Raw genomic sequence first — 26,775 nt, forward strand, 5'->3', positions numbered from 1 at the left:
CTCTACCCACAAGCCTTAGAGTTGAACCATCTTACCACAAATTCCGAAACACTGTCAAAACCTGGCTTATTATGAATGAGGCCTAACCATCCTTTTCACCCTCCTAGTATCTGTATTTATGTAATACATACCTATGTAACTGTAAACTTTAAATGGATTCATGCCACGTCAAACTGTGTAAATAATGTCCTTGTATCTTTGTAACTATGTAACTGCAGGAAATGTGCCCAGATGCCCTAGGACTAGGCGCGCTATATAAATAAAATACAATACAATGATCCGTCCCCATTGACTATGCTGGGTATGGCGGATGGGAGTTGTAGTCTAAAATATCCCCCAAAACATAGGTTACAGACCCCTGTTCTAACGGGGATCATGGAAGTTGGAGTCCAAAATATCAGGGAAGCCACAAGTTGCAGACCCATCCCCATTGACTATGCTAGTTTGGGCTTATGGGAGTTATAGGCCAAAACATATGGATGGACAACCAAAGGTTGCAGGTCCTTGTTCTAGCAAGGCTCTGTATCATTTAGCTCTCTTGATGTTTTGGACTCTGAATTTCATGATCCATCAGCATTGACTATGCTGGATTGGGAGTTGCAATCCAAAACCTCTAAAGAGTCCAAGGTTGCAGGCCCATGTTAATCTAGATGGAGCAGGATTGAAAATGGGGGTGCTGACCCCATAACAGTTCAGGTGATTGATGACCAGCAAGTCTTGGGAGGCTGACCTAAAGCATCTGGTTGCTGTGATCATTGAGTACACTTTCAGTGATATCCTGTGCAATCACACCTTTGTTGTGCCTCTCTATCGCGCATTTCCAAAAGGAATACCAAAGAATGAATTCACATACGGACGTGTTCAGCCAAGCTTCATCCAAAAGTCATTGGTTGGAATTCTGGGCCAAAGCCGGAGCTTTCATGTGGACGCCTTTGCACTTAATAAATCATGTTGTTTCTTGCTGCTAACGTGCAACCTCCAGTCTTAGATGTTTTATTAGATAAAATGGATACAAATAAGAGGAATGCGAATACCGACCCCTCCCCCCTTTAGTAAAAATATTGTTAAAGGGCCCTTCCCACCTAGTGTTGGAAACACCCCCCCCCCCCCCCCCCCCCCCCCCCCGCTCCTCGGGAGGCCGAAAGGTTGCCCGGTGGGGGCCCAGGCTCTTTAAAATATAAGCAGATGTTCGTTCTACTGCTTAGATGTCACCGTAATCCTGTTTTTAATATTAGAAACAATAATCTTAATCCCTTTTCAAAGAGTATGACCCTGGTCCCCCCAACCCCCGGCCATCTTTCAGGCCCATACAGTTTGAAGACCACTGCCCACAGTGTCCTTGACAGATGTTACATGAGTGTTAAAAGCTGCTGCTCCGTTAACTGTGAACCCCACCAACCCCCCCCCCCCCCCACACCACCCCCTCCTCCCCCCCTCCCGATGAGCACCCTGAAATGGTTCAGACATCAGCTGGAAACGTTTACGGGATCACGTGAATCAGAGGCAAATGAGTGCATCGAATTTAGTCCGAGGTGTGCTATTCATGCAGTCCGCAAAAGGGAAGACTGTATGCTGTGCTGTAGTGCTCTGCTGCCATCCAGTGGCAGAAGTCAAGCTCAACAAGTGACGACTTTTTTTCGCAGCTTTGTGGGCAAAGCGCTGCACAATAGGTGGGCGTCACTAAGAAAAAGACACTGCGTCTGACATGAAAACAATACCTAATCCCCCACACTAGCGTGAGATGGGGGTTTAGATTCTATTAAGGACAAGGAAGCGAATATTATGCATTCAATCTTTACTCTGACGTCACAGCAGCAAAGAAGAAAAAACTTTTTTATACAACTTTTTGAAGAATTTTTTTTTCACAACTTCAACATAAAATATGCAAAATATTCCCAATCCAAAATGGAGGACAGGTCATGCCCTCAGGGTAACCAATGGGCATTGAGCCAGTTCCATAAATGTCCCTTCCTCTAAAACCAACTCCTCTTTCTGATGCTGTCCTTCCTTGGATATTCACTGCCGCAATCCTCCGCGTAGCACCGGTAGCGATGATTCCATATAAACAGGCGAACTTGAACTCTCGCAACTGAACTCGAACCGATCTCCTTAAAGCAGGACCTCTCACCCGAAATCTGAAATAACCAGAATACAAGTAAGGGTGGGTGGTTGGTCTTATAATATTCGACTCCTTGGGCCTCATTACACGGTAGGCGGTAAACCATGGCGCTATTAGCGCCATGGTTCATGCCGGTAATTTACCGGTACCGCCTTGGAGGAAAGGGGAATTACCGCCCTATTCCAAGGTTGGCGGGGCGGTAATTCCTCCTTCCTCCATTGCCCTTCCCCATTCCCATTTTTGCCCTATAGGGCATAATGGGAATGGAGAAGGCGCTAATTACGGTACTGCAAATTGTGGTACCATAATTAGCACCCTGGTCCAAAAAAGCAGGCGTTAAATTCCCCAACCTGCGAAGGGACCTCGTAGTAAGGCGGTAAGGATAGATCTCACGCTAGTGTGGGGGATTAGGTATTCTATGGCAAGACAGGAGGCTCCTATTATGCAAGTTCAAAGCCCTTGCAGAACATTAACAGCTACGTGAGCAATGCGTTTATGATAAAACGTTCTGAAAGTTGACTCTCTTGACCAATCGGCTGCTTTAAGGACCTGTTCTAGGCTGCCGCCCAAACAGGTGGCTTTAGAGGCCATAGCACCCCTGACAGAATGGGGACCAAAATAGGAAGTGCCAACTCCCGCCTCCCGCATGACCCACTTAACCCATCTGGCCAAAGTGGAAGGGTATACTGGTTTATGGGGCTTCCTATAGGAAATCAGCAGCTGAGAGGTATTAGGAGGCCGCAGACTCACAGTTTTTAACTCAAAACATTTCAAACATGCTATAACACACAATTTATTGTTTTCAGGGAAGGCTGGATAAGATATTGAAGAAGTCATACACCTTGTGCTTCGTGAAACAAAATTCATTAGGGGGCCAGTGTTACGCTCACCTGGCTCCCACAGAGGCTCTGAACTGGACAGCTGCGGTCTCCAACAATGTGACGCATAGGGCCGAGATGACGGAAAGGACTGGCCCACCTAGCTTCGTTTGCTTGGCCCGTAGGAATATTCTTCTGCAAATGGAGAAAGGGAATTAACCACCCGTGGAGTTGAGTGTAAACCCCCCCCCCCGCTGTTCTCCCCACAGATCACCTTTGATGTCCCCTCTTATAGTCTCACCTGATGGTTTGAAAAGATGCGCTCTCCATCCTGCATTGAGCGCAGGGGCGCGTTGATAACCAGTTGCTTCACTGGCTCGAAGGAATTGGTGCGTTCCAGAACAATATTGACTCCGAAAAATATGTAGTTCGTAAGAGTCCACATATCTGACTTTCACTCTTGTCCGATTCCTTGCAGTTTGCAGCTTGACCCCAGCTAATAGTTCCTCGTGGTAGCTGACGAAGTTCAGGTAAGGATTTGGCTTATCCTACACAGTTCAATAAAATAAGGCCAGAATGTAAGCTGCTTGTTCCCTTATTCAGGTGTGGCGAGAAAATATGAAGTTCGGGGAATTATGCCTCCGGCGGTAAAATTAGGTAAGTCTATGGCAGTGAGAAGAGTTCCCCTTATTTGTCCCGTTGTCTCACCTTGTCGTCCTTTTGTTCCCCTTAGGGGCCGGGGTACGGCGAGGATTCAATGGAGACTGCGCCGACCCGTGAAGAGGAATAGTACCCCCAGCGGTAATCGGGTAAGTCTAAGGGGGTAGTTACTATTGCCTTTGTTTATTTCCTTGGCTCACCTTTGCTCTTCTAGTGTTCCCCGTAGGTGCCAGAATGCGTCGGGAATGTGCAGAAGGATGCGGTTGATCGTGAGGATGCTGCAAAGGCCGGTGAGTTCAGCGCGGTGCTGCAGCAGGCGAGGCGGCATGCCTAAATGCTTCTTTCTTCCAGCTCGAAGGTGCGGTGGATCCGGAATTCAGGTAAGGATCGAAGGTTTGCTCTTATTCTAACCTTTTCTCCTTCTGTTCCTCCCTTTTTCTAGGAGCTGCAGACTCGAGGCGGGCGTGGATGAAGACTGGATGCAGGCTTGCAGACACGCTGAGCGTTACGCTGCTGGATGCAGAATAATGCGAAGCGTGTGCTGCTCTTCGGGCGTGGTTTAAATAGCCTCCAAAGTAGTCCCAGGTAAGTATTCTTCCCCAGCCCCACCCCAGTAAAAAATAGTCCCTAGGTAAAATAGTCCCTTCCAAGCCTCATTTGGCATGGAGCTCTGCAGCATGGTCTGCACCAGGTAAGCTTGCAGGTCTGCATCAGGTAAGTTCTACTCTGAGCCTGGTGCCATAGGCGCCAAGACTGACTCTCCATATGAGCCTGGCACCATAGGCGCCAGGACCGCACCCAAACAGCCCCTAGCAGGGTTTTTTTGGGCTTGCTCAAAACAACTTGATGCCTGCTTCCGGGGTTGCTGGGCCTGGTCTGGTTCCCCGGGGGTAGGCATCATGACAGCCAGGCTCTAAAGAGATCTAATACCAAATTAACATCCCAAAGAACTGAATACTTAGGCTTTGGAGGGATTTTGATACGAATAGACTTGAGGGCTCTTTTCACTAAAAAATGTCTACCAATCGGTTCCCCTTTTACTAAAAGGTGCCCTGCTGAGATAGCAGACCTGAAGCCATTAATGGTTCTATAAGCTTTACCTTCTTTAAATAAATCCACTAAAAAATTAACCACCTCTACAGGAGGGGCAGAAATGGGATTGAGGTGCCTAACCATACACCAGCTAACCCAGCGGTTCCAAGCTGAAGAGTATCCCACCTTGGTAGAAGGGGCCCAAGAGTCTCTGATGACTGACATAGAGTCCTGCGAAAGGCCTCAGAAGCACCAGGAAGCGCTGAAATCTTCCATGCCATAAGGGAGAGGTGCCCCTGAAGGACCAACTCATGAGGAAAACCTGCCGGGTTCGTTAGTAACTGTGGATGAAAGGGAAGAAGACGAGGAATGTCTACCTAGAGCTCTAGGAGAGCCGGAAACCAAATTTGGGAAGGCCAAAAGGGGGTTATTATCACTAGCATGACCTCTTGTCTGCGAACTTGAACCAATACTCTGGCTATCATTGCAAAGGGAGGGAAGGCGTACAGCTTCTGACCTGACCAATCCTGTAGAAACACATCGGTAGCTAGAGCGCCAGGATCTGGTCTCCAAATGAAGAACTTGGGCATCTGACGATTTAGTCTCGAGGCAAACAGATCTACCGTAAACGGACCCCAAAGGGATTCTATCTTGGCAAAGAGGCCCCTGTCTAACATCCAGTCGCTTTTGTCCTGGAGGTGTCTGGAGTTCCAATCCGCCACCTTGTTGCTGATCCCCGGAAGGTATTCTGCCCTCAATCCAATATTGCGGTCCAGACAAAATGCCAAAATTCCTTCGCCAGATCCGCTAGGACACTGGACCTGGTCCCTCCCAAATGATTGACATATCTCACTGCTGAGATATTGTCCATGCGAAGGAGTACACAACAATCCCCCTGATCATTGAGGAAACTTCGGACTGCAAAAGACCCCGCTAACAATTCCAGACAGTTGATATGAAGCTCCTTCTCCCCCTCGGACCACTTTCCCCCTCCGTGGAGACCTGATGCAGCCTGGCTCCCCAACCTGCTCTGCTGGCATCCAGAACTACATCCGGGGAGGGACCAAAAATTGCTTTGCCATTCCAAGCCTCCATGTGTTTGAGCCACCAAAGGAGTTCCACACTGGCCTCCGGGGACAGCACCACCATCTGAGAGTAAGAAAGACATCTGCGAAGATGTCAAGCTTTCAGGTGTTGCAATGCTCTGTAATGAAGAGGGGCTGGGAAGATAGCTTGGATGGATGCTGACAACATCCCCACTATTCTGGCTAGCAATCTGAGGATAACATGGATTTCTTTTATTATCTTGGCTAGACTGCTGTCTGGGAGGAGAAGGATGCAATCTTTTGAATCTATATCGAAGCCTAAAAACGGGATACATTGCGTAGGCTTCAATATGGACTTTTTGGCATTCAACACAAACCCCTGGCTCTGAAGAAGAGTTACCGTAAGCTCCAGATGAGAGAGCAGAGTCTGAGAGCTCTGGCCTAACAGGAGCATGTCATCCAGACATATAATAATTCGGATCCCTTTGGACCTGAGAAGAGCCATCACAGGCCTCATCAACTTGTTGAAGCACCATGGGGCTGAGTACAGGCTGAATGGGAGGAAGGCAAATTGCCAAACCCGCCCCCCCCCCCACCCCCACTGAAACTGGAGAAATTCTTGGTGCGGAGGGAACACAGGAACCACTAGGTAAGCATCCTTGAGATCCAGCTTGACCATTCAGTCCGCTGGAAGGAGGGTGTCCCTGAGAAGGTGAATTCCTTCCATCTTGAAGTGGTGGTATACTACAAAGGAATTGAGGGCTTTTAAGTTTATCACTGGGTGAAACCCCTGATCCGGTTTCGGAACTAGAAAAATGGTACTCAGAAACTGAGGTGCCCTGTAAGAGGCCGGGACTACCGACTCCCTTAGAGATGAGTTCTTTGACTTCTACATATATTAGAGACTGTTTTATCTTGTCCAGAACCAATGGATGGGGAACTGATAACTGGCAAGGAGGGGAATAAAACTCTATGCGATAACCTTCGACTGTCTGTAACACCCAGGGGCCCGATGTGAGGGATTTCCACTGTGGGAGAAACCTGGCCACTCTGCTCCCTAGACCTTTGTGGGAAAAAACATTTAATACTCGAGAAAGTACCTGATGCTCCTCTGGACCTCCTGGTACCTCTTCCTCCACGTCCTCTCCAACCCGCATTTTGTTGAGGGAAGAGTTGGTTGTGCACTCCTCGAGCAGAGGAGAAATTCTGTGTGCCTCTCGAGGCAAACTGACGGGGGCGGGAATGGCCCTGGGAGAAGCGGCCGGAAGAGCGGGCTCTACCTCTTCCGCCCCTGGGGAAAACCTTTTGCGTGAAAACCTTTTTTATGTTGGCCTGAGCTTTATCTAAAGCCGTAAACGTTTGCACATATGCTGAAAGGTCTTTGAGAAAGCTATCTCCAAACAAATTGCCTTGAGCGGAAGGGCCCGCTTCCCTTTCAGACATATCAGCCAACTTTGAGTCTATTCTCAGCAGAGACTTGTGCCTCTCTTTGCATGTAGTTCTCTGTATCCAATCCCTTAAAATATTCACATCCACAGGGGAATTGGAGGCCGCAGCCTCCTCAGCCATCTCAAATATCTGGGTTACAGGACCCAAAACGTGTAACAGCTGCGCAAGGCCTTGTCAACCCCTTTTCTGGGGTCTTTACCCTTCTGAGTCAGAAAAACCGCCATAGGTTGATCAATTTCGGGAGCACAAGCCACCTTATCCTGCAGGACTGGCCTAGGGCATTCGGCCTTTAACTTGTTCCTGTCCCCTTTAGGCAGCGGACGTCGGATCCAATACTCAAGGAAAGAGGAAATCTCTTGAGAGGGCTGCCACTCTGCCGATCTGGGGTGCAATATGAGAGCTGGATCAAAAAAGGGGACCCCATTAACATCTAACACAGGAACTTTCTGTGGGGGGACCGGAGCTACCTTCTTCTTACGCCTCTTAGGGGGCGAATCTGAGTCCTCAGAAGAATCCGAGGTAGAAATAGGTATAGGGGATACTGTGGCAGGGAGCTGCGCATATGATGGCCAAGGGGTCGAGGAAAGGGGTTTTGAGACTCATCTCGCCTGCGCTTCTGAGCTCTGCTAGGGGAAGACTCAGGGGAAGTGACAGGGCAAGGACTGAGTTGTCCTGAAATGTGTTTTGTTTTCATTGTACATTTTCTTGGGGCTTTGGGCTCGACAGAGGGACCCGCAGACTGAGGGGGATGAAAATCAGCGATGCGATTAATCAGTCTATCAAATGCTGAGGCTAGCGTATTATTAAGACGGGACAAGGCTGAATCCACGGAGGACTGGATAGCCTGTGCCACAGACGGCTGTTGACTCGACTGGTGTACCCCATTATCTGTTTTTTTCGAAGGCCGCACCTGCGTGCTGGGATCTGCTGAAGCGGGGACCATATTCTTTCCCATGACAGTCTTATCCATATTTTTTTGTCACCACAGAAGTGAAAACTTCCAATCACCAAAGCTGAGTAGGCTGCATGCAATTGCACCCAAAATTAGCCGAGCAGGCTAAATAATTAACTGCATACACCCTATCTGGGTGTGAGAACTGGTGACAGCCGAGCAGGCTTAATTCCAACATCCTAGCAGGGTGACAGGAGTGGAGACAGCCGAGCAGGCTGAACAAATAGAGCACTTTAAATAAAATACAATGAAATAAAATAAATAAACCACTCTGTTAGGTGTTAAATCAATGGGAATGCTCCTGCACGTAACCAGGCAAAGGCAAACAGAAAGGCCTAGCCTGCGTGCCCCTTAAGAATACGCGAGCAGCGTATATAAACAAACACATGCGACACGTGTGAAGTACAGACCGTATAACTCATTTGCTGTAGCGCGTGTCGGCAAGAAGCTGAGCTTCTTTAAACAGACCGCATGCGTCACAAGCCCGGCCTCAGAAACGAGCGTAAATGCTCTGAGGAGACCGGCAAATGTAAATAAACCCTCTCATGAGGAATATAGCATTCCACGCGTCGCCGCCTGGGTTGAAAAGGTCGGTGACGCGAACAAATTAAACTAAAAGCACTTGACTTGACAGAAACACTTAATCAATGACAAACGGACGCTCCACACGGAGTGGCGTCACAATGTATCAACTTGACCTGAGGTCAGCGTTCGAACGCGGCTTCCAGTTTACTAATTGTAACATAAATAAATGGCAATATTCACAAGGCTATAAATCAATATGACAGAGTAACACTCTAACTCCATATAATGCACAGCAAGGCAAGAACTAGGAGGAGTGATTTAGCTGTGTTAGTCAGCAGCAAAGAAAGAGGAGTTGGTGTTAGAGGAAGGGACATTTCTGGAACTGGCTCAATGCCCATTGGTTACCCTGAGGGCATGACCTGTCCTCCATTTTGGATTGGGAATATTTGATATATTGTTTGTTGAAGTTGTGAAAAAAAAGTCTTCAAAAAGTTTTATACAAAAGTTTTTTTCTTCTTTGCTGCTGTGATGTCAGAGTAAAGATTGAATGCATAATTGCCATAGAATTGCCCCTGTCTTGCCATAGAATTGACTAGCACAAATAAACTGCAGAACTCCCACGTCCTCTCTTCCTCGTCACAGTCCTGGATAATGAAGACCGCCCGCTTTGCCCTACATCTTTCTCATATAGTGCGCGGTACCAATATCCTTTAACAACAAAAAGCCTCTTGAACAAATAATTTACTTTTTAAATTCACAGTTTCACCACACCTGGCTTGTGCAGAATGTCAGTGGCTGATACACCATAGTTAGTCCTGTTTGTCTTTCTGCTCTCAGGCAGCTGGCTCACTGAATCCTTCAGCTTTTCTACCTTGCTTCCCTATTTTTCATCATTGGATCGACTCCCTTCCCCGTTCTGAGCTTGAGGATTGGACCAGAGCATCCCTGGAAGAGTAGGCTGGGTTCCTGACTGCTCGCGAGGCCCGCAGGCCAGGTTTCTCGCAGGGAGGCAAGGATTTACCCCAGTGGGTCTTGCTCAGGCTAGCCCTACCAGCAGATGGCGGCTGGTAATAACTCTTCCAGCTTCAGGTTTTTTTATGAACGTTTACCACCGATGGGCTCAGGTTTGGGAATGGGGTGGGGGTGTGGTCCCAGCAGCTCCCCAAGCGTGGTTGCCATGGTTATGAGAGTGCTTATATTCTGGCGCCAGGGCATGCTTCTGCCAATACCCTGACGTATACCTCCCCAGCATGTATGACCTGCTATGAGCGACACCGGACGAGTCTTCAGCTAGTCCAGAACAAGGCCCTGCGGATATCGTCTGAAGCTCCAATCTTCACAAGGATAGTGGACCTTCATAGAAAACTGGACATTGAGATGTTGGACGAACATGTAGCGAAGAGGAGTACGAACTTCTGCCAAGAACTTGATCAAAACCTGATCCCTCTGATCAAAAGACTCACTGCCACCATTGCAAACCCTTTCGACCACTACCCGTGGCCCATCACGGTGATGACCGTGTGAAACCAGCCCTATTGTGACAAGTCCACACAGACCAAGAAGAATCCTAACCGACGACTACATACTCAACCCGAGAAGATGGAGTAATGAGGCTGAAGCCTCGGTATACAAAGATCACAGCTGATGGATCAAATCTATCAGCAAGAAGAAGACAGACAGCACCTCTGCCAGTAAGAAAAGAAGCACAGCTCCTGCTCAAGTTAAAAGCACTAATCATAGAGCCCTTCAGGCAAGAACAGAGGCCTGCTAATTCCATGGCCAGATCAAGGGCACACATGGGCAGAGGCTCTCCCTCCTCCCCTTAATCCTCGTCAACGTCATCTCTGTCCTCTGTTTCTTCCCTCCACTGCCAGGAGATGAGTCCAGAAGTGACCGTAACTGGGCAAAAACGTGGCCCTCTACCCACTCCCTGAGGATTTATAAGGAACATAAAGGACACAGACACCTGGGTGAAAAGGTAGTTTATTAAGAGTGTATGTTCTTTCATAGGTAAGAACTTACCTGTTCTCGCATCAAGGACTCGACTGCTCCACTGGGGCCATCTTGAATGGTGAGAGAGAAGGACAATGAATAGATTACCCTCTGGCACGGAGGAATGCACCACATAGAAAGACAACCTTGTGTGGAAAAAAAAACACTGGGAATAATGGTTGGGAAAGGGGTCTTTTGGATAGAGTGAGGGGATAGCAGTGAGCAGAAGGTACATTAATAAGATTCCTAGGGGCTTGCAGCCCAGATCTGCCCCCTGGGGCCTGAGGACTCCATAAACTGGCTAGCGAATGATAGGCGTAGCCTGGCATGTAATGTGAGCCCCAAGCTGTGTGCAGGTGCAGCCCAGCCACCCACAGTGCCTGCGGGTGAGTCCACCTCCCGCAGGCCTGACCAGGCATGGTCTAGAAGAAGTAAGCCCTGGGCCACCTGGGTATGACGGCCTGTGTGAACACAAGTCTGCCCAGCCTGAGCCGTGTGAGCCAGGTAGCCCAGCCTTAGAGGTTGACAGCTTCCAGGCTGCATGAGCGTTTCAGCAAGAATAAGAATGCTAATACTGCCGGCTAGCCTGGAGTAAGGTGGGACAGGCCACGAAGAAGGAAGTTCTGGTCCACATCCTTTCAACAGTGACAGTGGTGCCCCCACATAAAGCACGGGGCACCACAGGGACTAAAAACATCCCTAGCCAACACTGGTGATTACTACAGCTCCTAACAAGGGTACAGGGGACCACCAAGAAGGAAAAACTCACTGGGCCAACATCAGGGACATCATTTCACCAAAATGCCAGGGGTAGCGGAAGTGATATCACATGACCCTTGACCCCCCATGATGACATGACAGGAAGTGATGTCATTTGACCCTGCCCCCAAGTGAAATCACAGGAAGTGATGGCAAACGACCATCAGATTTTTCAGATGCGTCTAGCACCCATGTTTCCAGGCGCTCTCATTTCAGCCAGATATAAGAACCAAGGCACAGAGGGCGGCATGATTTGTCCACCTTCACACATTTGGGGGATGTCATTTTCCAGATTCAACATGGGGTCTATATGTAAAACATACATAATGCAGTATTTGTAACCAGGCAACCGAAATCTCTAACGCAAGCTACAGCTAGTGCATAAAACATCTAAGATCAATGGACACAGAAGTGCACGTTATCTGTGGCATTGCTGTGTAAAACAAGCCAAAAAAGCACTAAACTAGGGAGGTGTGTGCTGCTGTTTACCCAGGAGAAAAAAGAAGCACAAGCAAGGCCTGAACATTAAATCATTGACCATGATTTAGTATCAACAAAATTCCCTGGTTATAAATGTATGAGAGTCAGCTACCACTATGACGGAAGGAACCTATCAGACTGATCTGCGTGCACACAGGGGAGTGCACCTGATAATGTTATCTTTGCTGGAGTATGATACCTGGGAAAGGTTCTTTCATTATAACCAAAGACCCTGCATAGCTTTTATTATCGAAGCATAATACTAGGTGCCAGAGAAGTTTAAAAAAAACACCATTTAATTTAATATCATTGCTGCACACATAAATCCATGGTACCACACAGTTATTTTAAATTGAAAACACCCACAAGTTGCTTCTCACCCAGAGACTCACTGGCAGACTTCAAGGCGCGCACTGCACACTACCCCTTTGTCAGACCCAGTGGTGCCCAATAGCGTAGCACATCATTTGGCATCTTCCCTGCTAGCCACAATGTGTCCCCCCCCACTCCCCAGGTTCCTTAACAAAGCACAGGGCAAACCACACCCCGAGCAGGTCCGGACCACCACATGTGCGCAATGTCCATGATGATTATGCAGCTGCAGGGGCATGCACTACTGCAAGTGAAAGAATTAAATATGTTTTTTAATCAAAGCTTAAATGTTTAACAATACATAGAAAGAAGGGGGGATGCCTGGTCCACAAATATACCAGCCACCAGTGGTGACTGGTGAGTTGTTTTTTTTGGACGGTGTGAATATTTGCCACAAGTATGTGATTGCGACCGAGCGTAGCAATGGAACCCGATGAGGGAGGATTCTTCTCCCTCCCCTGAGAACAGGTTTTGAATAATGGTGCATTACACAGCACACTTTCAGTGAAAATGTGGATAAAAGGCCAACAATTTGGGTAAACGGCCAGCACTTGGTTTTGTGGGGTGTAGGGTAAATCTTGAAAAAAAGTACAATAGATTCAAGTCACCAAAAGTGCACACACATTTCCCAATACATTATCATGCCAGTCCCTGCAATATCTCCCAATATAAAAACATTTTCATGCTGGCTGTGGCCATACATTTCCGTGTTGGGTCCAGCAAAATATGCTAGTATTCCCATATAAAACCACCCTCATGTTTGCTTTAAGATTTTTTTTATGGCATCATTACTGGCTCTGTCAATATATGCCAGTACTCTTATGTAAGAACACACTCCCATTTGTTTGGCCATTAAAAGTGACAGGTCACAATATGAAAACCTGTCCAAACTGGTTTCAATGTAATCCAGTCTAGACCCATAAGGACACTTATCTTGCTTGATTCATCATAGATGCTCAGTTGATAGAAAAGTCATGCTACAGTAAAAGATAGACACAGATCACATCACATAACTTTTCATTCACCCACCAGTCACTCACACTTTCTCTTACATCCACTCACTGCATTCTCTACACAGGCAAACAACGACCCACCCGGAACATTCAAAAACAAACATCACATCACTTCTCATTCACCCACCAGTCACTCACACCTTCTCTTACATACACTCATTGCATTCTCTTCAAAGGCACACACACCCACCCACCCAGAACATTCAAAAACACACATCCCTTCCAGTGGTGGCTGGTGGGTTTGAAAGCTGGTGGGGCGTAAATTTCCCAGGGTCAAATTTGTAGCGAGCGCATGAGCCCACCCCCGTAAGGGGGTGCGTGGGGGTTCTCCCCCCGTGAAATTTTTGGAAAAATGGCCTACAAAATGTGCAATTTACTGTCCAAAAAACCCACCGAAATATGAAAAAAAGCATTAGGTTTTACATATTAATGGTGATACACTATTCTTACGTGTGCAAGTGTGATGGTGTATTTTACAGCAGCTTGTAGTGAAAATAGCTGGTACTATGGTGTATGCATAAAGAAATTCATTATATGGTTTATAGTGAAAAGACCGAAAAGAAAATATCGAAAAAAAAGGTCGAACCAAAAAATCTCGGAAAAAAGAATTGCATTTTTTTCAATACGTTTGTTTTTTCGAAATGGGGGGGTTCCCTCCCAACCCCCTTTTTTCATTTTTTTTATTTTACCCCTTTTTATACTTACCTGACCCCAAAAATACATATAAATAAATAAATAAAAAAATTGGTTTTTTTTCGATATTTTTTTTCGATATTTTTGTCATTCGATATTTTTTTTTTCGGCCTTTTGACTGACCACCTCATTATATAGTCAGTAATGATGGAAACATATGTTTGTCATGCTGTTACTGTTATTCACATGCGTTCATCCTCTTACTGAGGTGGGATTTTAGGCATTTTCTGAAAGGGGGAATCCAAGCTAAAATATTACTTTAGTTTTTAACCACTTAATTAATGCGACATTTGTCCTACCTCTAATGGCTGTCTGCCTCGCTGAGTTGCCATTGCTTCAGTTGCTCAAAGTTGCAACACGTGGAATGCACAGGTCTCAGAAATAGCACATACATATTGCATGGAGAAAAATACAACCGAAATAGTTTACTATGTTGAGTGCCTTATTATCAACCAACAACCATAACATCAAGATTTACTTCACATTTCTCACTGTTCTGTCAAATAGATCACTGCAACCTTACACAAAATCCTAACATATAAGGCCACTGAAACAAAGTTCAAGGTAACCCACAAAATAACTGCAAATAGCTTATTGTAACAGAACATTCACTGATCAATCATTTTGAAAGTTTGTACACAAATTGTGCAGGTCTATTTTTCAGAGAGGCAAATTTATCAATAGTCCGTGTATTGAAGTCAGGGATCTCTTGAATTAGTTGTATTTCCATGGACAGCATGGCCAAAGCATTCAGACGATCCTCAGTCATTGTGTTTCTCAAGAATGTTTTTACTCACTTCGGGGTGGAGAAACAGCGCTCAGACTCAGCTGTTGTCATGGGTGTAGTAATCAGAATTTTAAATAACTGCATTGTCTCACTAAATGCTTCTTCGAGATTGTTTTCAATGAACAATTTTAATAAAGAAATTGCCCCACTTGAACTAAAGAATTCTGGTCTCTCATAAACAATTGAAAGCTCAGTGCGCAGTCTTTCCTTGTTTAACATGGGGTACACTTGGACAGTTGCATTCAGTGCATCACTGGGAAAAGACTGTCCATGTGTTTGAAATAGGTCACTCTGCAACAATTTGGCCCCCTCCACGTGGTTAGTAAATGCAAAGCGTTCTTGGGCTTGTGTAACTATAATATCACATACCTCTTTAGCCAAATGATTCAAAGTGTTCATATTTACATTGCGACTTGCAAAAGTTGCCTCTGTTGGAAGTTTAGCTTCCAGATTGTCGGTGCTTTCACATACTCTGCCAATGCACTTGATAAAAGTTGCAGTAGCTTTCTGCATATACACAGAGTCAATGTCTCGCTTCTGAAGCTGGTTATATAGAATGTCAACATGGGGCATTATGTCATTGAACAAAAAAAGGAAGAAAAGGAACTCCTACTCTTTCAGAGTTCGAATGAATCCCCGGGCCTCATGCACAGTAACCCCCTCAAAATCTGTCTGTCTTTCAATGCTCTCAAAGCTTCTACGGAGTGCTTCCCTGTGCTGATATATGGCTTCTACTACCCCAATATGGTAGCTCCAGCGAGTGCGAGATGGTTTTGGAAGTCTTTTATCTGATACCTCATCTAGAACTTCGGTTCTTTTTGGAGAATGAGAAAAAAATGTACAGAAGCCAGAGATATCACAAAAGAAAACTCGAGCTTCTGAGATTTTGGAAACAGCCTGTTCAATGATGAGGTTAAGCTGGTGTGCATAGCAATGTACATAGTGTGCATTTGGATACATTTCAGCTACCTTCTTTTGGACTCCACCAGACACCCCCCTCATTACACTTGCACCATCATATGTTTGCGCAATTACTTTTTTTGTGGCAATCTTCAGGGAATACTTTGTCCAATGTTTCCATTATGGCAGTAGCAATGCTCTGCGCACTAGAGTCTTTCAGATGAGTAAATCCATGAAACCTTTCAACAATTCTGTATCATTCATCAATGTAGCGATAGACTAGCACAGTCTTAGTGGAAACATCAGTTGTATTGTCTGCCTGAATAGCCACATAATCTGTGCATTTTAACTGCAATGATCTCTCTGGGGACCGTGAGTATGCAGTCCAGCAGTTCATTCTGAATTGTTTTTGAAGTGCCCTTGAATACTTTTGCATTTTTTAAGTGTAGTTCCATTGCACTGTATATGCTGGATACAAAATCCACCAGGCCTCTAAATACACCAGGATTCAAGGAATCTTCAGTTTCATCATGGTCACGTAAAGCCAATTCAAACGCACCACAAAAACATACACAGTCGATTAACTTTGACAAGATGTATCGGTTTTTATCCACATCCTCATTATGCTTCATCACGCTCCAGCGATAGGCATCCTGCAACTGTGTTGCAATGTTTACACTTGCCAACATGCACATCTGTAATATATTCTCAATATGAGATTTTCACGATTCATGTCTCTTGCTTTTTTCTGACAAATGCTTTAACTCAGTGACTCCTGTTTTTGTCCAGGCTGTTTCACCTCCAAACAGCAGGCAAGGGAAGCAGAGCAAAGACCGCTTAGCAATGCTACCATTGAGCCATGTCTTCTTTTCATACCACACCATGGAAAATTTGCGTGTGTAAGCCTTTCCCCTATCTTTTGTGGACTGTTACATTTTTAAATCTGGCCGATCAGGCCCTAGTCTTTTCACCTCCAGTTTTTCATTGTGTGTGAGTCCTGAAAATGGTTTTGAGAGTAATTGGTCCACTGAATTCATTTTCGGCAAGAGTGACACCTGTTAATAAGCAAAATGATTATGAACATGTATATGGGATCATGTAGTCATTGTTAGGTATGCTCTTTAATAACAAATAAGTATAATTTGTCAGTACTAGACACATATAACATCTGCAATTATACCCAACTCTGCTGTACTTATCATCGACCAGTACAATTGAGTATAATTGCCGATGTTCTCCATGCATGTGTTAACACACATGCCCATTAGCAAATGTGACACCAGACACACAGTACGTATTGCAGCTTGTTTGGCAAATGAGTACTTATGGAAGAAATGAGGCAAGTTTGTTCAGTTAATACTGTTCTAAAAAGACATTGTTTACAATGTAGGTAGATTTTTCTGACTGCTTCACACAACCCCAACCCCTCCCAAGCACTGTGGAAGCAATGGTGAAGATTAGAAAGAAGGTATTCTGATGTTTGAAAGACTGGGATTTTTCAGCGGTAAAACAAATTACTGTATGCCATTCAACTGGAAGATACCAGGACATCATGAGGTAAGTGGGAACCACCACCCAATCCTATCCTTCGAAAAACAGTTTCCAAATGAACAGGTTTGCTTCTGTTGAACCATAAGCAGGCCTTTTTGCATTATATGTATGACTTTCCATTTTCACATGCCACCCTCTCAGCTAGTCATAGATGCCATTCTGTAGTCTGTACTGTTCATCAGATTTTCCCCCACCTCATTGATCCCCACAAACATGGGCTTCTTTTAAAAAATAATTTGAACAAGATAGCTGTGTGCTTTCTTTACTACAGATGAACACAAACGGAGTTGGAGTGCCCTGAGCACCATACCCTACAAAAGACTCATGCTAGCTCACCTCGCTCTGGAGAATGGTCACTGCAATGAACTCCATTGCAGGCTATGGGAAATCCAAATCCCGGAGGTGCACTCTGGAGGTTGAAGTCCGATGTTTTTAGTTTCATAATTACCCTGGACTGGTTCGATTTGTTCATGTAAGGTGTTGCTGATGGTCTGTAAAGAGAAAGCGAGAGACTGATCTGAGAAAGGGCAACATAGGCTCAGAGCAATATTAAAATGGTTTTCACACATGAAGGAGAGAGCGTCAACTGCTTGCAACATTGAAGCTGCACCAGAATAATCATTAGTAGAATGTGTAAAGAAAGTACCAGCAACCACCACCATGTGCCAGTCATCAGTTGTATAACGGTGCAATATATACATTTTTGTAATGTTTTCGTTCTGGGACTTTAAAAGTGCGCTTTGCGGAGCTCATACACAATTAATTTTCTGCAGCCCTTCAGGCACCCGATTTATAAGCACTGCATGTCCTTTGCTGAAGTCCTGTTAAAAACAACATTGGCAAAGCCACTGGGATCCTGTTCAAACACAAGCATTGACAAAGCCAACATTTTGGCCTTGTGCATACAGTGTAAGCTTCTGCCAGGCTGCTGACTGTATCCTTGTTTCTTAAACACTCCTTCCTATCTAACCCTGCCCATCACTCTAGGTTCATCTTTTTCCTACTCTCTGTCCCTTCCTCAGTTTTCTTCAAAGATACTTTGGAGATCATTTTGATAAAATTAGTAATCGGGTGGCAGGGACCCGTTACATTACACTTTTCGTCATTTGCACTGCAGGGTAAAGGGCAAAAGGCTGCGTACAAGCATGTATGCCGCCTTTTGCTCTTCACATTTGCACTCTGCTGTGCAAAGTGAGTGAACGCTACCTGGCATGCTGGCATGATGCCTGGCAACATTTACTTTTAATTGTCAGCTGCGCTTGTCATGCCTGCATGTAGGACAGAATTTAATTATCATTGTGCTCATGGTAAGCAGTGTTTAAAATGTTTTAATAACATTGTCCAACATGTAAACATGTCGGACAGCGTTTATTTGTATTTGTAAATGCTGCCTGTCATGAGAGCACGCCAGGCAGCATTTACAATGGATCCCTATGAGGTCCAATGCATTTTTTTTAATGATCCATGTATCCAAACAATGTTCATACTGGCTGTAACCATAAATGTCTATGCTAGCTATACCATTATATGCCAGTATCCCCACGTAACAACATACTCCTCTTGGCTTTGCCAGTTAATAAAATGGCATGCCACATGTGCTCCTCCATTACGCCGACCCTAGGCCTTCGAATGTGCAGGGAGGGGCATGAGCACCCCATGCACATTCGGAACTGCAGTACCCCAGCCTGTGTCTCCAATGGGACATGGAGGGCTAGGGAGAAAGCCAACCACCCCTCACCTCGCATGCGAGCCCAGCGGGCATGCAATCTCTGCCACTAGTCCTTTGAAAGCCAGCCCAGGAGCCTATTCCCAGCTGCAACAAGCACTCTTTGTTTACACTGGGTTAGCTTCGCTCATCCAAAATGGGCGGTGGATTGGCGCTGCATCGCCTAGTATGGACAAGCTGCCCCGATATGTGTAACAATGTATTGCAGGGTTGCAGTATATTCAGCTGTATGGGGTCCCTAAGCTGTCCTCTTCCTAGTCTCTAGATCCCTGTTTCTACCAGCCCTCCCATGCTTCCTGCTCTCGATCTACAAGTCCACTGCGTGCCTTGCCAGCAGTACCCTTCTCTGCCCCCAGCTCAGTCCGGATTTTTGTACCCTCCAGGCCCTCTTCTGCCACTCTCTGCTCCTAACTGTTCTGCTCACAGGCAAGCCATTCCACTTAGTACCCCTCACTAACTGTTCCCTTCTCGACCCCCCGGAGCGGCTCTGGTCCTCTTCACCTTCCTGCCCCTTCTACCACCTGCTCTGACCTCCTCCCCTCCATTCCTCTCAGTTATGCTTCTGGACACAACTCTTCCCCACCGTCCTCCTTACCCTCCCCCCCTACCCTACTTCCCCTCTCTGCCTCCCCGGGCCTCTCCTACTCTCCTTCTCCCTCCTCCTCATGTCCTCTCCCCTCTTGAATCCCCTTCCCCACTCTTCCTCTACTACTCCTACTCTCTCTCTCACTGCCCTAATCTTCTCTACCCCCCCCCATAGTCCAACCCTCCTCCCTCACCAACATTGCTCTTTGGAATGCTAGATCCCTCTGCAATAAGACCGCAGCAGTCCTTGACATGTTCCTCCGACTCAACCTTCATTTCCTTTGCCTTACTGAAACCTGGATCCCCCCTCACAACACTACAGTCCTTGCTTCACTAACCACCTCTTCTTCCTCCTTCTCACATATCTCTCGTCCTACGGGCCGCGCCGGCGGTCTTGGCCTCCTCTTCCACCCCAAATACCTTCCCTCTCTCTCCCCTCCTCTTCCCTCTTGCCCCTCTTTTGAGTTTCTTTACAAGTCCTTCTCCTCTCCTCATCCCATCTTCTTCCTAATCATATATCGTCCACCTGGCCCTCTCTCTTCTTTCTATGATGACCTTGATCACCTCCTTTCTCTCATCTCTCCCTCTCTCTCTCCTCTACTCGTACTTGGTGACTTCAATATTCACTCCCCTTCTCCCCCTCACCCCTCTCTCCTTTCATCCATCCTTGACTCCTACCTTCTTTCCCCTCTTCCTTCCTCTCCTACTCACTCCTTTGGCTCCACTCTTGACCTCACCTTCAACTCTTCCTACCCCTCTTCTGCTGTCTCTACACTTCCTCTCTATCTCTCTGATCATGCTCTACTCTCCTTCTCCCTCACTCCCTTTCCCCTTCTCCTAAGCTTTCCCCGTCCATCTTTTCACGATGTGACATTTGTAGCTTTGACCCCTCCCTCTTTCTTGATACTTGCTCTTCTTCTCTCCCCTTTCTTCAAGATTTCTCTCTTCTATCGTCCAACGACGCACTGTCTACTCTCTCCTCTTCTATCTCCTCTTCACTTGATCTACTCCACCCCCTTTCCTTCTTCCGTCCAACCCGTAAACCTTCTCAACCATGGCTCTCTCCAACTCCTCTCCATGCGACGTCTCCTCAGACATCTCGAGAGACTCTGGCTCAAGTCTCCCTCCCCTTCCAACCAAACCTCCTACTTCTCTTACCACTCCCTATATGACTCTCGCCTCTCCTCGGCTAAACACTCCTACTACTCCAACCTTCTTGAATCCCAAGCCTCCCACCCCCGCCGTATCTTCCAAACTCTCTCCCGACTTCTCTCTCCCTCAACCCCTGACCCTTCAACCTCATCCACCCTTTCTCCCTCTGACTTTGCTAACTTCTTCTCCTCCAAGATTCTTGCCCTTTGGCAAAAGATCAATGCCTCCTCTGACTCCCCCCCCTCCCGCTTCTACCTTCGCCCCCACATCCTTCATGACTGACTTTTCCCCTGTCTCCCCTTCTGACGTATCCATCCTCCTCTCCAAAGCTCACCCCACATCTGCTCCAACTGACCCCTTCCCCACCCTCCTTATACCCAAGATCTACCCTCTTCTTATCCCCTACCTAACTTCCTTCTTCAACATCTGCTTTTCCTTTGCCACCTTCCCCTCTGCTTTCAAGCACGCCACTATCCTTCTGATTCTGAAGAAACCTTCTACATATCCCCTGATCACCTCCAATGTCCGTCCTATCTCACTCCTTCCCTTCCTCTCTAAACTTCTAGAGTGCCTCGCCTACTCTCAGCTCTCATCCTTTGTGAATAATCTCTCTCTCCTTCTCCCTTCTCAATCTGGCTTCCGTCCTAAACACTCTCCTGAAACTGCCCTCACATTCTCAACTCCCTCCTCACCGCTCGACACTCTAAGCAATCCTCTGTCCTTATTCTTCTTGATCTCTCTGCTGCCTTCGACACTGTCGATCACCCCCTTCTTCTCAACACTCGCTCTTCCTTTGGTTTCAAAGGCTCTGTTCTCAACTGGCTATCCTCTTACCTCTCCTCCCGCTCCTTTACTGTTTCCTGGGGAGGCCGCTTCTCTCCTTCCCAGCTTCTGGAATACAGAGTTCCTCAGGGCTCAGTGCTTGGCCCTTTCCTATTCACGCTCTACACCTCTCTTCTTGCTCCTGTTATCTCCTCTTTTGGCATCTCTCACCATTTCTACGCTGATGACACGCAGCCCTTTCTTTCCTTCTCTTCCGACCTCCACCTTAAACTCTCCTCCTGTCTTACTGCAATTAAAAACTGGATGTCTTCTCGCTTCCTTTCCCTTAATTCTGACAAAACTGAAATAGTTTTCTTCCCCTCCAACTCCCTCCCTCCCCACTCCTCCTCCCTCTATTCATTTTCCCCCCACTAACCTTACTTTCTCCCCCCATGCCCGCAACTTAGGCATTCACTTTGACTCCTCTCTCACTTTTTCCCACCATATCTCTCTCACCACTCGCGCCTGTCGCTACCACCTCTATAATATTCGCAAGGTCCGCCCCTCTCTTACTTTCCATGCCACTAAACTCTTCATCTCCTCCCTCATCTTCTCTCGCCTCTTCTACTGCTCCTCCTTACTCTTTGGTCTACCCTCTTCGCATCTCACCACCCTCAAATCTATTTACCATTCTGCCATACGTATCCTCTGCCTCCTCACCCCCCGAGACTCTATCTCTGCTTCCCTATCCTCCCTTGGTTGGCTTCCCTTTCACTCCCAACTTAAATTCCATTTCCTCTGTCTAGTCTTCAAATCTCTTCATGATCTCACTCCCCCTCATCTCTCTTCCCTTCTCTCTTTCTACTCTCCCTCTTGCCCCCTTCGCTCCGCTGACCACTTTCTTCTCACAGTTCCTCCTTCCCCTTGTGCTTGCTCTCGATTCTGCTCCTTCCAACTCCTAGCACCCCTCCACTGGAACTCCTTACCTCTCTCAATCCGCTCTATTCCTACCTTTTCCTCATTCCACACCTCCCTCAAATCTCTCCTTCTCCACTCTCCGCCATGATTTCCCTCTCCTTATCACCCCCCTCCCTCTCCCTCCTTATTCACCTCCCTCCACTCCCCCTCCTACTCCCTCCACTCCCCCTTCACTCCTCCTGTTCCCTTTCTCCTCCTCCTTTCCCTCCCTCTTCCTCCCAGAACTACTACACTACTCTCCCCTCACCCTCTCTCTAAATACTGTTTTGTTGGTCTGATTCAAAAATGTCATAATTGTTATTTGCTTCTACTGTTATTGTTAATTTGTTATCTTTAAATGTACCCTGTTGTTATAATGTGAAGCGCTTTGGCGTAAAGCGCTATATAAACCAAATAAATACAAATACAAGTCCTGCTTATTAAAGCCACGCTCTCATGTATTGTACATGTTTTTCTGGCTTTGCTTTCCCTTAACCCCTTAAGTTCCTACATCGTGTATGTTCGTCCTATTCACCCAGGAGCGCATACTACCCGCTGCAGGTGATTTTCTAGCCACCCGGCCTGGCTTATGGTGATCTGCTGTTCTTCTGAGAGTTGGCAGGAGATCTTTTTTTGCGGCACTAATGCAATCCTCATCAAACAGCAGGTTGCCAAGGCGTTGAACTGTTGAGACTCAGGGCGAGGCCTGAGCGGGAGGAGAAGGGGGAGTTCAGGTGCAGAAATGCTGGCCTTGTCGTTTAGCTCGTGACAATGCAGGCCGTGATTTTAGAAAGCAGTCACGAAGCTTCACAGTGGACTCGAATGGGTAGATAAGAGGGGTAAAGAAAAGGTTTCGAAAGTGGTGGCCTTTACTCGTCCTCATTATTTTTTAAACGCCCCTTGCCTTGTTTCTTACATTCATTTTAAACCGACTATATCTAAAACCACGGAGTGGTAAGCAGGGCAGTTCGTAGGAAATATGTACCAGAATATCCCCACTTTACCCTGCTACTCTAATGTAAAGCCCCGACTGCGCTCCCTCTCCAACATTACTCAATCCGTGTAATTTAAATAACGTCTTATTGACATGTACTTAAATGTATGAAGTAGACATAGACAACAAAGTAATGGACACTACTACAAATAGGAATTCATTTTTAATGCTACCCCATGTTTATGGTAATTATAATGTAAATCAGCCGCGGCCCACGACCACTCCTGCATCATGCTAATGATGCGAGGCCTGGCCACCAACCATGCCGGGCCTCGCCCTCTCCCTCGCGCTGCCAGGGCTCTCCCTGGTGACTTGTGCCGTTTTATATTTTCGCCATTTTTTTTGTAGAAAAATTCAGAAAATATAACACGGCACATTTTGGAGATTCTAGTACGGGCAGCAGCAGCACACCTGCCTGGGCCTTGCGGACCGGTCCGTGGCCCAAGGCCTTGGCCCACGGCACGGACCGGGGGTAAAGAAAGGCCCAGATGGCCCCCTCCTTGGTGGTAGCGGGCGGCCCCAGGGAGTGGGAGACACAACAAGGCCCCAAGTTGACGGCAGTCAGCAACACTGAAACACGTGTAGGCCCTGGCCTCCACGTTGTTCAGTGCTGACTGGGGAGGTGGACCACATAGTTTGGGCCCGGGGAGTGTAACACTGTGTTACACTCCCAGGGCCCAAACTACAGAAACAACATCTGGGTACTTAACGCGGCGCCGGCAAGCAAGCTCGTGGACCAGGCCGTCTCTGCTGGGCTGGTGGTGGCCTCTGGAAAGCAGCAGCTCAGCAGTCGCGCCGTGACTCGTCGTGTCATTGTCCTCAAAGAAAGAATCAGTGTGAAGGTGGCACAGGTGCACGCACACACCCTGCACCAGTGATCTGCATAGATACAGTAATGTCATTGGCTGTTTGCCAGCCAATGCAAGGGTTGTCATTGGCTGGCAAACAGCCAATGACATTATTGTATCCATGCAGGGAGGGACTCGAGGAAGGGAATTTCATTTCCTTAGTGCGCTGTTTGCGCACATTTTATACTGGCGGGGGCATACCTGAAGCGCCCCGCCAGCCTGCTAATTAAAGGGGCTTACGTAGAGTGCGTGGAGCTGCGAGCTCTATGCACTCTACTATTGAAAAAAGAAGAGTAAATTGGGACGCGCCCCGCTGTGAAAGCCGGGCCCGGCCTGTTATACACAGATACTATTGTTGCTTTGCCACAGCCCACCCTGCGCTGTTGGCAAAGGAAATGCATCTTCTAGAAGCTAAAAGAGATTCAATCAGAGAAGTTCTCTGATTGAATCTCTCTTAGATTCTCTCTCTCTTTTCTGGGGGGGCAGCGCCCGGCCGCCCTATGATAGCAGCCGCCACTGATGACTTCTCATTCACCCACCAGTCACTCACACCTTCTATTACATCCACTCATTACATTCTCTACACAGGTACACACACACCCAGAACATTCAAAAACACACATCACTTCTCATTCACCCACCAGCCACTCACACCTTCTCTTACATCCACTCAATGCATTCTCTACACATGCACACACCCTCTCACCCAGAGCATTCAAAAACCCACATCACATAACTACTCATTCACTCACCATTCACATACATACATTTGGCACGCACTTCACACATGCAAAATATACATCATATGCAAAAAAAGCCTTCTTAACTTTTTCTTGCAGATTCAGTCTGTCCTTTCAGGCCACCCTCGGTTCCTCCGTGCTGCTCCCAACAGGAACCAGGAAGCTGCAACAGCTTCCTGGTTCCTGTATGTGAGCTGCGAGTAAGCCGAGGGAGAAGGGGCTGGAGCTGAGCGTGGCATGTGACATGCGCCAAATGTCACGGTCGGCTCCAACACCTACTGAGCACCACCCTGGCCCAGTCTTCATCCTGATGAGTGAGGAATGGGCAGGGGACCAACCAGACCTGGTGTGGCGGGGACTCCTGCATCGCGGGGGTCCTTGCTTAACCCCAGAGAATCCGGGTTTTTAAAATAAATGATTAAAAAAATTAAACAGAAAAAGTTAGGGTCGCAAGGGACCCCTGCCAACCACCAAATGACATCCCTCACCAGCATTAGTGAATATGTATGGCGCTCTTCTGGGAATCGGAGTGCCAGTAAAAGGAAGACAGCACCTGCGGTGGACTAGCCCCTAAGGGAGCATTGGGGAGGCGTTACCCCCACCCTTTAAAGATCAAGGTACTATATACATGGGGTGGACAGAGCTCTGAGATAAGAACTGAGGGCCAATTGGTTTGGATGACTGCAGTAGCCACACCTATGTATTGTTGTATATTAAAGTCATATTAAGTGTAGTGTTTGGGCAAGGGCTAAGGTTTTAAGGGAATAGGATTGGTGAAGTGTTTGCATAGTATACAGAATGAACATCTTTCTTTTGCAGGTTGCCCAGCACCTCTTTCGCTGCAGCTGGTCTGTGGGGGGTGAAGGAGGGGCGTAGTACTAGGGGGTACCCTTTCTTTCAATGTTAAATTTTGACAGGTGGCCCACCCTAATTTCTGGTTTTAGCCCTGCCCTTTTTCCTGCACCCTGCCCCTTTGATTTCTAGTGGATATAAAGTGGATATCAATTTTATATCAAATTGATAACCCCAAAATGTTTGATTGCCCCCAAAAAACGTATATCATTTTTATATAAAATGTATATAAAATGTAATATAACATGTTTGTATTACATTTAATATACATTTTAATATAACATTTATATACAATTTAAAATAGCATTTTTATATATTTATTATGTAAAATTGTAATAAATTGTAATATAAATTTTATATAAAATGAATATATATTTTTATATAAAATTCGATGTAGGTTTTGATATCGATTTAATACCCCCCAAACATTTTGCATCACCCACCAACATTTTTGATATTTTTTATATAAAATCCATATCAAATTTATGTTAACTGGATATACATTCTATATATAGTATAGATGACGTCATGGCATTTCAGACGTTTGACAGTGTCTAGAAATAACCCTAGCCAGTTGAGTTTGCCAGGTCACCTAGTAACATCAAACTTTGGTATACATTTTATATAGAGTATAAATAGATGCTGTCATGGCACCTCCTGAACTTTTGATGGTAGCCAAAATAACCCTATTTCAATTTGCTTTATTGGCAAAGTGTGTATTCCCAGTGTCGATGCAAAAGACCAAAACTGTTGCCTTGGGCAATGCTTATTTCTTTTAAATGAACACAATGCATAGCCTTGAGGGAAAGGGCTGCTGTAGAGACACTGACCTGTTTTATGATAGATCGATGATTTTACACCAGTCCTCCACAGCCTTTAGAAGCCCCAGAGTTTCAAGGCACCCAGCGCTGTTGAGATCTCTGTTCTGCAGCAGACAAATACAAACGAGTGACCTGGTGGTGGCACGAAGATATCGGAACCATGGGGTCACTGTGCGGGTGGGGTTGTTTG

This window comes from Ambystoma mexicanum, chromosome 8, assembly GCF_040938575.1.
Source record: "Ambystoma mexicanum isolate Mex_15411 chromosome 8, UKY_AmexF1_1, whole genome shotgun sequence".
NCBI lineage: Eukaryota > Metazoa > Chordata > Amphibia > Caudata > Ambystomatidae > Ambystoma > Ambystoma mexicanum.